Source organism: Monodelphis domestica, chromosome 8 (assembly GCF_027887165.1).
Source record: "Monodelphis domestica isolate mMonDom1 chromosome 8, mMonDom1.pri, whole genome shotgun sequence".
Taxonomy (NCBI): domain Eukaryota; kingdom Metazoa; phylum Chordata; class Mammalia; order Didelphimorphia; family Didelphidae; genus Monodelphis; species Monodelphis domestica.
In genome coordinates this window covers 78,097,672-78,110,997 of record NC_077234.1, presented here as the reverse complement: position 1 = coordinate 78,110,997, position 13,326 = coordinate 78,097,672, and the positions used below count along the sequence as shown (strand labels likewise).

The 13,326-nt window shown below is 38.2% G+C and overlaps 1 long non-coding RNA gene across 2 annotated transcripts in view; it reads left to right on the top strand.

The window, feature by feature from the left end:
• The window catches only part of LOC103097866 (uncharacterized), a 35,258-nt gene extending 22,143 nt beyond the window's left edge, over positions 1 to 13,115 (top strand). Inside the window, exons 4-5 of one of the 2 annotated variants that reach the window (XR_471732.3) lie at positions 8,736 to 8,810; positions 12,921 to 13,115. This is a non-coding gene — a long non-coding RNA (uncharacterized LOC103097866). Of the gene's footprint in view, positions 1 to 8,712; positions 8,811 to 12,920 lie in introns of both variants that reach the window. The other variant, XR_471731.2, reaches the window with a different exon arrangement.
• Positions 13,116 to 13,326: the final 211 nt, after the last annotated feature.

The following is a 13,326-nucleotide window of genomic DNA, read 5'->3' as shown; positions in this document are numbered from 1 at the left end:
TTCATTAGCTCCCACTAGTGTGTTCCTCTATTGATTATTAGATGCTAGCAATTGGTCAGGCTGTCTTTAGGGTTTTTTTTAAACATTATTTTATTTGGTCATTTCCAAACATTATTCACTGGAAACAAAGACCATTTTCTTTTCCTCCCCGTTTCCCCCTTCCCCTTCCCTCTCCCATAGCCGATGCAGGATTCCACTGGTTCTCACATGTGTTCTTGACTTGAACCCATTTCCATGTTGTTGGTATTTGCATTAGAGTGTTCATTTAGAGTCTCTCCTCAGTCCTATCACCTCCACCCCTGTAGTCAGGCAGGTGCTTTTCATTGGTGTTTTTACTCCCACAGTTTATCCTCTGCTTGTGGATAGTATTTTTTAGATCCCTGCAGATTGTTCAGGGACATTGCATTAACACCAATGGAGAAGTCCATCACCTTCGATTGTACCACAATGTATCAGTCTCTGTGTACAATGTTTTCCTGGTTCTGCTCCTTTCACTCTGCATCATTTCCTGGAGGTTGTTCCAGTCTCCATTGAACTCCTCCACTTTATTATTCCTTTTAGCACAATAGTATTCCATCACCAACATATACCACAATTTGTTCAGCCATTCCCCAATTGAAGGGCATCCCCTCATTTTCCAATTTTTGGCCACCAAAAAGAGTGCAGCTATGAATATTCTTGTACCAGTCTTTTTCCTTACTATCTCTTTGGGGTACAAACCCAGCAGTGCTATGGCTGGAACAAAGGGCAGACAGTGCTTTATCACCCTTTGGGCATAGTTCCAAATTGCTCTCCAGAATGGTTGGATCAATTCACAACTCCACCAGCAATGAATTAGTGTCCCCACGTTGCCACATCCCCTCCAGCATTCATTACTTTCCATAGCTGTCATGTTAGCCAATTTGCTAGGTGTGAGATGATACCTCAGAGTTGTTTTGATTTGCATCTCTATGATTATAAGAGATGTAGAGCACTTTTTCATATGCTTATTAATAGTTTTGATTTCGTTGGCTGAGAACTGCCTGTTCATGTCTCTTGCCCATTTATTAATTGGAGAATGGCTTGATTTTTTGTACAACTGATTTAGTTCTTTGTATATTTGAATAATTAAACCTTTGTCAGAGGTTTTTATGAAGATTGTTTCCCAATTTGTTGCTATCCTTCTGATTTTAGTTACATTGGTTTTGTTTGTACAAAAACTTTTTAATTTGATGTAGTCCAGATTATTTATTTTGCATTTTGTAACTCTTTCTAAGTCTTGCTTGGTTTTGAAGTCTTTCCCTTCCCAAAGGTCTGACATGTGTACTATTCTGTGTTCGCCTAATTTTCTTATAGTTTCCTTCTTTATGTTCAAGTCATTCACCCATTTTGAATTTATCTTGGTATAGGGTGTGAGGTGTTGATATAAACCTAATCTTTCCCACACTGTCCTCCAATTTTCCCAGCAGTTTTTATAAAATAGTGGGTTTTTGTCTCCAAAGCTGGGATCTTTGGGTTTATCATGTACTGTCTTGCTGAGGTCACTTATCCCGAGTCTATTCCACTGATCCTCCTTTCTGTCTCTTAGCCAGTACCAGCTTGTTTTGGTGACCGCTGCTTTATAATATAGTCTGAGATCTGGGACTGCAAGGCCCCCTTCCTTTGTATTTTTTTTTCATTATTTCCCTGGATATCCTTGATCTTTTGTTCTTCCAAATGAACTTTATTATGGTTTTTTCTAAATCAGTAAAAAAAATTTTTGGAAGTTCCATGGGTATGGCACTAAATAGATAGATGAGTTTGGGTCGGATGGTCATTTGTATTATATTGGCTCATCCTACCCATGAGCAGTTAATGTTTTTCCAATTGTTCAAGTCTCGTTTTAGTTGTGTGGAAAGTGTTTTGTAGTTGTGCCCATATAGTTCCTGTGTTTGTCTCGGGAGATAGATCCCTAAGTATTTTATTTTGTCTAAGGTAATTTTGAATGGGATTTCTCTTTCTAGTTCTTGCTGCTGAGCTGTGTTGGAATTATATAGAAATGCTGATGACTTATGTGGGTTGATTTTGTATCCTGCAACTTTGCTAACATTGTTGATTATTTCAATTAGCTTTTTGGTTGAATCTCTAGGATTCTTTAAGTAGACCATCATGTCATCTGCAAAGAGCGATAATTTGGTCTCTTCCTTGACTATTTTAATGCCTTCAATTTCTTTTTCTTCTCTAATTGCTACTGTTAGTGTTTCTTTTTTTTTTTAATATGTTTTATTTGATCATTTCCAAGCATTATTCGTTAAAGACATAGATCATTTTCTTTTCCTCCCCCCCACCCCCCTTGGCCGACGCGTAAATCCACTGGACATTAGATGTTTTCTTGATTTGAATCCATTGCTATGTTGATAATATTTGCATTAGAGTGTTCATTTAGAGTCTCTCCTCTGTCATGTCCCCTCAACCACTGTATTCAGGCAGTTGCTTTTCCTCGGTGTTTCCACTCCCATAGTTTATCCTTTGCTTATGAATAGTGTTTTTTTTCTCCTGGATCCCTGCAAATTGTTCAGGGACATTACACCGCCATTAATGGAGACATCCATTACGTTCGATTATACCACTGTGTATTTGTCTCTGTGTACAATGTTCTCCTGGTTCTGCTCCTCTCGCTCTGCATCACTTCCTGGAGGTTGTTCCAGTCTCCATGGAACTCCTCCACTTTATTATTCCTTTTAGCACAATAGTATTCCATCACCAATATATACCACAATTTGCTCAGCCATTCCCCAATTGATGGGCATCCCCTCGTTTTCCAATTTTTGGCCACCACAAAGAGCGCAGCTATGAATATTTTTGTACAAGTCTTTTTGTCCATTATCTCTTTGGGGTACAGACCCAGCAGTGCTATGGCTGGATCAAAGGGTAGATATTCTTTTGTTGCCCGTTGGGCATAGTTCCAAATTGCTCTCCAGAATGGTTGGATCAGTTCACAACTCCACCAGCAGTGAATTAATGTCCCTACTTTGCCACATCCCCTCCAGCATTCATTACTTTCCTTTGCTGTTATGTTAGCCAATCTGCTAGGTGTGAGGTGATACCTCAGAGTTGTTTTAATTTGCATCTCTCTGATTATAAGAGATAGTGTTTCTAATACAATGTCAAATAATAAAGTTGATAATGGGCATCCTTGTTTCACTCCTGATCTTAATGGGAATGGATTTAGTTTATCCCCATTGCAGATGATATTAGTTGATGGTTTTAGATATATACTGTTTATTATTTTTAGGAACGGCCCTTCTATTCCTATTTTTTCCAGTGTTTTTAATAGGAATGGGTGTTGTATTTTATCAAAGGCTTTTTCTGCATCTATTGAAATAATCATGTGATTTTTGTTGGTTTGCTTGTTGATGTGGTCAATTATGTGGATGGTTTTCCTAATATTGAACCAGCCCTGCATCCTTGTTATGAATCCTACTTGATCATAGTGAATGATTCTTCTGATCACTTGCTGGAGTCTTTTTGCTAGTATCCTATTTAAGATTTTTGCATCTATATTCATTAGGGAGGTTGGTCTATAATTTTCTTTCTCTGTTTTTTGCCTGCCTGGCTTTGGAATTAGTACAATGTTTGTGTCATAAAAGGAATTTGGTAGAACTCCCTCTTTGCTTATTATGTCAAATAGTTTGTATAGTACTGGAGTTAGCTGTTCTTTGAATGTTTGATAGAATTCACTGGTGAATCCATCAGGCCCTGGGGATTTTTTCTTAGGAAGTTCTTTGATGGCCTGTTGGATTTCTTTTTGTGATATGAGATTATTTAAGAAATGTATTTCTTCTTCTGTTAGTCTAGGCAATTTATATTTTTGTAAATATTCATCCATATCACCTAGGTTGGTATATTTATTGCCATATAGTTGGGCAAAGTAGTTTTAATGATTGCCTTAATTTCCTCTTCATTGGTGGTGAGATCCCCCTTTTCATCCTTGATGCTGTTAATTTGCCTTTCTTCTTTCCTTTTTTAATTAGATTGACCAGTACTTTGTCTATTTTGTCTGTTTTTTTCAAAGTACCAGCTTCTAGTCTTGTTTATTACCTCAATAGTTCTATCACTTTCAATTTTATTAATTTCTCCCTTAATTTTTAGGATCTCTAGTTTGGTTATCTTCTGGGGGTTTTTAATTTGTTCGTTCTCAAGTTTTTTGATTTGCATTTCCAATTCCTTGATCTCTGTCCTCCCTAATTTGTTAATATATGCACTCAGGGATATGAATTTTCCTCTAGGTACTGCCTTGGCTACATCCCATAAGGTTTGAAAGGATGTCTCACCATTGTCATTTTCCTAAACGAAATTATTAATTGTTTCTATGATTTCTTCTCTAACTAACCGATTTTGGAGTATCATATTACTTAATTTCCAATTAATTTTTGATTTGGCTCTCCATGTACCTTTAACGATCAATATTTTTATTGCCTTGTAATCTGAAAAGGCTGCATTTATTATTTCTGCTTTTCTGCATTTGAGTGCCATGTTTCTGTGACCTAGTGTATGATCTATTTTTGTGAATGTGCCATGTGATGCTGAAAAGAAGGTGTATTCCTTTTTGTCCCTATTTATTTTTCTCCATATGTCTATTAACTCTAAATTTTCTAAGATTTCCTTCACCTCTTTTACCTCTTTCTTGTTTATTTTTTGGTTTGATTTATCTAAATTTGATAGTGGTTGGTTCAAGTCTCCCACTAATATGGTTTTACTGTCTATTTCCTCCTTCAATTCTCCTAGTTTCTCCATTAAAAATTTGGATGCTATACCATTTGGTGCATACATGTTGATTAGTGATATTTCCTCATTGTCTATACTCCCTTTTAACAGAATATATTTACCTTCCCTATCCCTTTTGATCAGGTCTATTTTTGCTTTGGTTTTGTCAGATATCATGATTGCAACTCCTGCCTTCTTTCTATCAGTTGAGGCCCAAAAGGTCTTACTCCAACCTTTAATTCTAACCTTGTGAGTATCGACCCGCCTCATATGTGTTTCTTGAAGACAACAGATGGTAGGGTTTTGGGTTCTAATCCACTCTGCTATTTGTCTACATTTTATGGGTGAGTTCATCCCATTCACGTTCAAAGTTATGATTGTCACTTGTGGATTTGCTGGCATTTTGATATCTTCCCCCAGTTCTGACCTTTCTTCTTTAGCTATCTCCTTTTGAACCAGTGATTTACTTTAGGTCAGTCCCCCTAGTCCCCTCCCTTGATATGCTTCCCTTTCTTGCCCCTCCCTTTTTATGCTCCCTTCCCCTCCCCCCTCTCCTTCCCTCCCTTTTTATACTCCCTCCCCCCTCCCCCTCCTTAATTTTCCTTTCTTTCTTGCCTTGTTGGATAAGATAGAATTCAGGATCCCACTGGATCTAGATGTTCTTCCTTCTCAGATTTGATTTCACTGAGAGTAAGGTTTAAGTAATTCTACTTCACGCTCTCTTCATCTCCTTCTCATATGAGAGTTCTTCCCTTCCCCTTCCCATGTGTATCTTTATATGGGAAAGATTATTCTATTAAGATCCCCCCCATTACTTGAAGTAAATGTTATTGCTATCAATGTTTCCCCCTCCGTTTTCCTTTCTTTGGCCCCACTTTCTGCAATCTTCTTAATGCCCCAATCTTTCCTTATGCATGTTTCTTCTAACTACTCTTATGATGCATACAATTTTGAGAGTTACACAAAACATTTCCCCCACATATTAATATATATAATTTGATGTAAATGTAGTCCTTATAGAAGTGAGTTTGACTTAAAGAAAAAGATAAGATTAATCTCCTTTTCCCTTTCTTTCATGTTTACCTTTTCATGTTTCTCTTGCTTTATGTGCTTGGATATCAAATTTTCCACTAAGTTCTGGTCTTTTCTTAGCAAATGCTTGGAAATCTTCTTTTTTGTTGAATGCCCATACTTTCCCCTGGAAGTATAGAGTCAGTTTTGCTGGGTAGTTGATTCTTGGTTGGAGACCCAGCTCTCTTGCCTTTCTAAATATTGTGTTCCATGCTTTGTGGTCTCTTAGTGCGTTAGCTGCCAAGTCATATGTGATCCTTATGGGAGCCCCCCTATATCAGAAGTTCCTCTTCTTGGCTTCTTGTAGGATTTTCTCCTTTTCTTGGAAGCTCTTGAATTTGATAATTATATTCCTGGGTGTTGTCTTTGGGGATTTAGTATAGAGGGTGTTCTATGAACTCTTTCTATTTTGCCCCCTTGCTCCAGAACGTGTGGGCAGTTTTCTTCTATAATCTCCTATAGAATAACATCAAGGTTATTGTTTATCTCTGTTTTTTCTGGGAGACCGATAATTTGGAGGCTGTCTCTTCTTCCTCTGTTTTCCAAGTCTGTGACCTTTTCAGTGAGATATTTTATGTTTTCTTCTAATTCATTAGTTTCTTCTAATTCATTAATTTTTTGGCTTTGCTTTTTTGATTCCTGCTGTTTTATGATCTCACTTTCTTCGAGTTGCTTAATTCTGGTCATTAGGGACTGGTTTTGCTTTTCAGCTTTGTCTTCCCTTCTATTGGATGCTTCCCACTCTTTCTCCAATTGTACAGTCTTATCTATCAGACTGCTAATCTCTTTTTCCCATTTTTCTTTCCAGAAGGTTTCCATCTTTTTGGTAAGCTCCAGTTTGAGATCTTCCAGAGCTTGTTGATACTTTCCATTTTGGGAGGCATGTTCTGATTTTTTTCTTATTTCATCCTCATTCTTTTCTTTTCCTTGGGTACTCCCACCATAAAATTTTCAATAGTTACCTTTTTCTCTTTCTTCCTGGAGGCTTGATTTTGGGCCATGTGAGCCATCCCTTTGGTGGTTTTATTCTACTTTATTTTTCCATCTGGGGTCTGGCTGATGTGGGCAGGTTTTCTGTGAATTTAGGTTGCCTCAGACTAGTTCTTCCCTGTCTCTGAGGTTTCTTAGAGTGCTGGGCCCCTGATCACAGCCAAACTGCCCAGGTGTTCAGCTCTGCCAAGATAATGAGCGCGTGGTCCACCCCTGGTGTTTAGCTCCACCCAGGTACTCAGCGCAACCACCCCGAGTACAGCTCTGCGGCCCCCGTGCTCAGTGCAGGATTCTCCCGTGAAACCGCCCTGAGATGTTGTTTCCTGGCAGCCCCCAGATCCCAAGGACCCTGGAGTGCTCCCCCCAGACAGAGACATACCCCACTCACTCGCTGTCCCAGTGAGAGCTCTGGTAGCTCACTCTGGTTTGGTGGAGGAGGTGTGTGTGGGGGAAGGGCGGCTCAGTTCACGTTTCTGTGCAAGCTTTTCCTCCTTATTATAGTGTGGAAATGTTCAAACCCCATGTACCTTCGCCTCTTTGGGGTACTGGGGAGTCCTTCTGATCCTCCTTTTATGCTTCTTTGATGTAGTCTATTTCATTCAGTGCCAGGGAGAGGAAGCGTGTGGCGTCTAGATTGCAGCCATGTTTACCCGGAAGTCTCTGTCTTTAGGTTTTAAAGAAAGACATTTACTAAGATGGTTTAAGACGAATAGTTATTACAAAACACCTCCCCCCCAAAAAAGTATGGACACATTCTGCCACAGAGTGCAGGGGAATGTGGGCTCAAGTTTAGACAACACAGGCAGCAAAGGAGTAACTTGTAGCTGTCAGTTGATAGAAATACTTTTCTCTCCTTTGCAGCACACTCACAGGGTTCCCCTTTAAGCATACTTTGAATTTCATCTGGATTTCTCATATAATCTTGAAGCTCTTTTTCTTCAGTGTGTCTATGTTGTACTTGGCTCCCTGTTTCAGAGATGCTGCTAGAATGCCTTCTAGAAGTTAAAAAAAAACTCAGAACGTTTTGAATTTCACCAGATCTTCCTCAAATCAATCAGGGATTAAGGAGACCAAATATCATCTCCTCTTTCTCCAGAAAATTTCCTTTCAATGGCTTGGTTGGAATATCTTCTATCTTGCCAAACACTCACGTCCCCTGGGTTCTGAACTGGTCTTCCATTTTATACAACATGTAAGTTTTGACAGAATTCCTGTCAAATCAAGTAATTAAGCATTTTTGAACATTTCCTGTGTGCCAAACACTGTATCCCAAGCACTGGGGATAATCTTTTGCAGATTAATTCCATTTTATTCAGTGGTTTTCAAGGACTTATTATACCTAGTCTAAGATCTGTGGTTAATTGATTCAATAGAGGTATCCATACCTTGTTGACACCAAGTTCATATGACTGATTGAAGTGTTCTTACCTGAAAAGGTCATTCATTGCTTTAAGTGAAATAGAATGATTTGTTAACTCATTTACTCAGTGGAACCCCAGCCTTATATATCTGCAAAGAACATCTTTTCCTCTCCCTTACATTTAGATCCTGTTTCCTAGCTTTCTTATGTTTGGCTCACATATTCCCTATATCTCCCTTTATCTCCACCTTTTGAAATTCTGTGCATATGTCTTTGGGCAGGTTATTTAAGTTTTCTGGGATAAATTTTCCTTATTTCAAAATGAAATTCATTACCTGTAACATCTCTGGTCTTTGAAGGATGAGCTCAAATCATCTTCTTCATGAGGGTTTACTGATTCCCCAGCCTCCCCATCCCGCTATGGAAAAGATTGATTTTGGGCACAGTATGTTGGCTGGGTGGATCACTCTGCCTGGTGGGTCATTCAACTGTGCTCCCTTGGGCACCTGGTCCTTTCTACAGCTCAGTTTCCAAATGCCAGGACTAATTCTCCTTTGAACCCACAGTTGTCTCTCTTCTGTGCTGCCAGGGATGACCTTGTTTGAAGCTGTTTCCTGACCTGACTCTACTTCTGTTCTCTGCTGGATCTGGTTTCTCCTACTCAGTAAGTAGTCCTACTATAAGGCACCCTGCCTGATTGGGGTCACAATCTATAAGGCTTCTTCCTGCTTCAAAAAGTTTAGCTTTTCAAAGGCCACTGGGGACATGGTCAGTTTTGGACTAGCCAATGTCAAGCTGCCCTTCCAATTTAATCAAGGAAATCTCTTCATATATTGTAAAGGGATAAACATGAGCACATCTTGGGGTTTCATTGAACATATTCATACCTCATTTCTCTGCCTGTCATATTATGATTACATCAATGAGGAGAGGGGGAACTAACTCCCATTAGAGATATATCCCACTTGTTGAAAGTTCCTTCTATGAAAATGGATAACCTTTTTTCATCATGAGATCCATGGAGCTATCCTGGAACTATCCTGGAATGATCCTGGAACTGTGCATTGCTGGTAGTAGTTCATTCATTCCAAGTTGATCCTTGTACATTAGTGCTCAATAGCTTCCTAGATGTGTAACCCTGGGCAAGTCATTTAACCTCATTTGCCTAGCCCTTGTCCTTCAGCCTTAGAATTGTTACTAAGTACTTAGTTACTAAGTTACATAGTACTAGTTGTAAGACTATTAGGTAAAGTTGTTACTACTTAGAAAAAAAATAAGAGTTTTAAAAAAATTAATTAAGAATATTTTTCCATGGTTATACGATTCATGTTCTTTTCCTCCCCTCTTCCTGAGCTGACAAGCAATTCCACTGGCTTATACATGTATCAGTGTTCAAAACGCATTTCCATATTATTCATATTTGCAATAGAATAATCTTTTAAAGTCAAAATCCCCAATCATCTCTCCATCGAACCATGTGATCACTCATATATTCGAAAAAGTAAGTTGTTTTTTTTTTAAAAGAAAGCAGGCTGTAGGTGGTATAATTGTTTGCTCAGGGTGATTCAACTAAGTGGAAGAATTAAGACTTCACAATCAGATCTCCTTCCTCCAGCTCCAGTGCTCTTAATACTTTGTAAATATCTTGGTAGGATGTTGGCCGCAACTCTTGGGAACCAGGTTTGTCTGTAACCATGATGAGTCTCTTGTAAAAAAAAAAAACAGAAGGTAGTTGATAAACCCAAAAGGCTAATAAGAGAATTCAAATGGATAGATGTAGTTTCCATTTAAACTCCCTAAATACCAAGCACTGATCTCTGGGTATTCTAGCCTCCTGTTAGTGAGAGTGAGCAGAATCACTTTCTCACATTGGGCCAGTTGCACAAAACGCCTTGGAGATAATGTTACATAAAATCAATATCTCTGTTTATTTAGATAGGGTACAAAGTGAGGATCAGAACAAGGTGTCCCTGACTCTAAAGGATCTAGCCATCCAACCACCAACAACTACGTCCTTCGCAAGAGGGAATCTTCCAGTCTTCAAGCTAACCTACCAGCTTCTTCTTCTACTTAGGTGGTTTGGTTAAGTTCAAAAGCTTTCTCCAAGACCTGTTATGATTGCTCTCAAAATGGCTAAGTCCACCTCTAAGAGTTCTGACCCCTGAGGTAAAACCTCAAAGCCAAACTGACAGGATTTTTGACAAGACCTTCTGGAAAAACATAGTAGGTCTAATCAGATCCTTTGTTAGATGTTCTCCAGTCAAACAGAGAACTTCCCAAGATAATTTTAGGTTTTTCCTTCTCAACAGACAGGCTGATGTAGCCAAGCTCCAGCAAGCCAGCCTTTTCTCCTGTCTTCAAGACAGGAAGAGCTCCTTTGCTGCCCCAGGAAGTTAGTCACTCCAACAGTTGTCTCTTCCAAACCGTTCCTCCTCTGCCTGCTAAAATCCTTTCTCTATAGTTCCTAGGATGAGCCCTAAAGACAACCTTCCACTTCTTTTAAATCTTATCCTTATCTCTATCCTTTTCCCATTACACTTGGAATAGTAGTTATCTCTCTATCTCTATCTCACTAAATACATGTACACATAATTTGTATGTGTACTCACAAACACATATATGTATTTTTACTTATATGTGATCCAAAGAAGCTTCTGTTATCTAATATTTTGGTTAAGTCTGAAATTAGTTAATGATGCTAATAATCATTAATAACTTTTAAAGCAAATTGATATTTTTCAACTAGCTCAATCAGTTGTCCTAAATGATCAGTATATGAAGGTGCTCTGATTTCATCAGTATTCTAACTCCCATTGATACAGATCAAATTCTGCCTATGACTTTGTCTTGGAAATTTCCCCTGAGTTTTAGAGATATTAAGTGATTTAACTAGCAGAGGTAAGATTTGAATTCATGTCTTTCCAACTTCAAATTCAGTTTTCTCCAGGATTCTATGAAACTGTTCTGGATGATAATAAAAAAAGCTAGATTTTACAGGAAAAACAAATAATTCTCATCAAGTTGCTCAACCAATGCTGCCTCTCTCCTGAGGATATATTTGTACAAGAGGACAAAGAAGTTTCTAGTCTTTGTGATTTATTCTGGGTTTTGTTTTCAGAAACTGCCTGGAGCAGGAAATTAAAAAAAAAAAAGGGTGTGTGTGTATATGCAAGCTTGCGTGTGTGTGTGTGTGTGTGTGTGTGTGTGTGTGTGTGTGTGTGTGTGTGTGTGTTTCCTATGGGAATCTATCATACCTTTGGTTTCCCTCTTCTGTAAGAAATCAAAGATTCAAATTTCCTTCTTCAAGTCATGCTCCAACATGCCGACTGCAGATGCTAAGCACCTGCTCAGTCTTCCTTGTATGTCATTCATCACCAGAGGGAGGTAGGCATTGAAAAGAAATAGCACAAGAATAACCAGGAGTCTGAAGAACTGGGCAAGTCCACAGAGGGGTTTCTTAGATCTCATGGCCTAAAGACACAAAATCTGGATAAATAAGGACTGTGGCACAACCAGATAATCACTGATAGAACTTATTTGCTGGGGCGAGGGAATGTAAACAGTATTCATGAGCTTCTCAGCCTTCAAATGAGTTGGATAGTACCAAAGATGGCCATCTCTGGCCTTGGGTTGATTTGTGGGGAATGTATGTAGAGGGAATTCAGTTCAATAAATTCAACATTTATAAAGCACCTACTATGTGCAAGACATTCTCCTGAGCACTGAAGATAAAAAAGGTAAAAATATTTTATTTGGAAGGGCTATAACACATATGAAGGTAAGTAAAATACAAGGTAGGTTGTGATAGGAGCCAAAGAGAGGACTGACAGGGTGAGTACTTTAAGGATATTCTTGGCCAAACAGTTTGGGACTGGGAGTTCAGGGACAGCTAGAAAAACAAAGATATAATTTTATCTGCTTATTTTTATCAAATAATTTACTGTAATCAATCTCCTTTGTTCCTTCCTCCTCTTTCTTTCTTTCTTTCTTTCTTTCTTTCTTTCTTTCTTTCTTTCTTTCTCTCTTTCTTTCTTTCTCTTCTTTCTTTTCTTTCTCTCTTTCTCTCTTTCTCTCTTTCTCTCTTTCTCTCTTTCTCTCTTTCTCTCTTTCTTTCTTTCTTTCTTTCTTTCTTTCTTTCTTTCTTTCTTTCTTTCTTTCTTTCTTTCTTTCTTTCTTTCTTTCTTTCTTTCTTTCTTTCTTTCCTTAGTATTGATTCTAAGACAGAAGTCCAGCAAGATCTAACAACTGGGGTTAAATGACTTGACGAGGGTCATGTAGCTAGGAAGTATCTGAGGTCAAATTCAAACCTGGGTCCTTCCAACTCCAGGCTCGGTACTCTATCCACTGTGTTTCCAAGGTACCTCTTTCTGGTCCGGACCTACTATTAAGTTGCTTTTCAAAGCCAAATTCAAAGGCATTTAATTTGAATATATCCATCCTTAATTTATCAAGCTATATTAGTCTATCTATCTATCTATCCATTCATTAATTCATCCATCCATCCATTCATCCATACATCTATCTATCTATCTATCTATCTATCTATCTATCTATCTATCTATCTATCTACATATCAATCTATCTACATATTGATCTATCTAAATTCTCATTCAGAAAGACTTTATTGGACCAGGCTAATACATCATATCATTGATTTCATTTTTAGTCAAGCTTTATATAAATATTAAGTCTTTTCTTTAACAATAACAAGTAGTAGGTACAAAATACTACTAATTTTGCATATTGTTTCAATAGAAAAATTGTGTTTTTACAGAGTCAACAGATTCACAAAGTGCAGTATGTGGATATACCTGAGTGTCGGGTGTTTGTCACAGTTATGTGCAAATGTCATCATTAAAGGTGTTGTACATATGGTAATGTTTCTCTGAAGTGGCTTCTTTCTTCCTTGATGAAAAAGAAAAATGTTCCTCTGAAGCTTACATACATAAGGGAAGAGCAAAGGGTTTGTCAAGCTGAATCAAGTAAGTGGTTAATTGATTCTGAGTTATTCTCTCCTAGTGGGTTTGTCTCTAGGCATTCTCTCTAATGCTTCCTGTAAACTGAGTTCTTCGTGGCTTCTTCACCTGTAGTCCATTTTTAAGTATGCTATTTAACACGTCAGGGGGCTGTCCAACTGATTTGCATATACTCTGTTTGGCAGTAGTGTAGTAATAGGATCT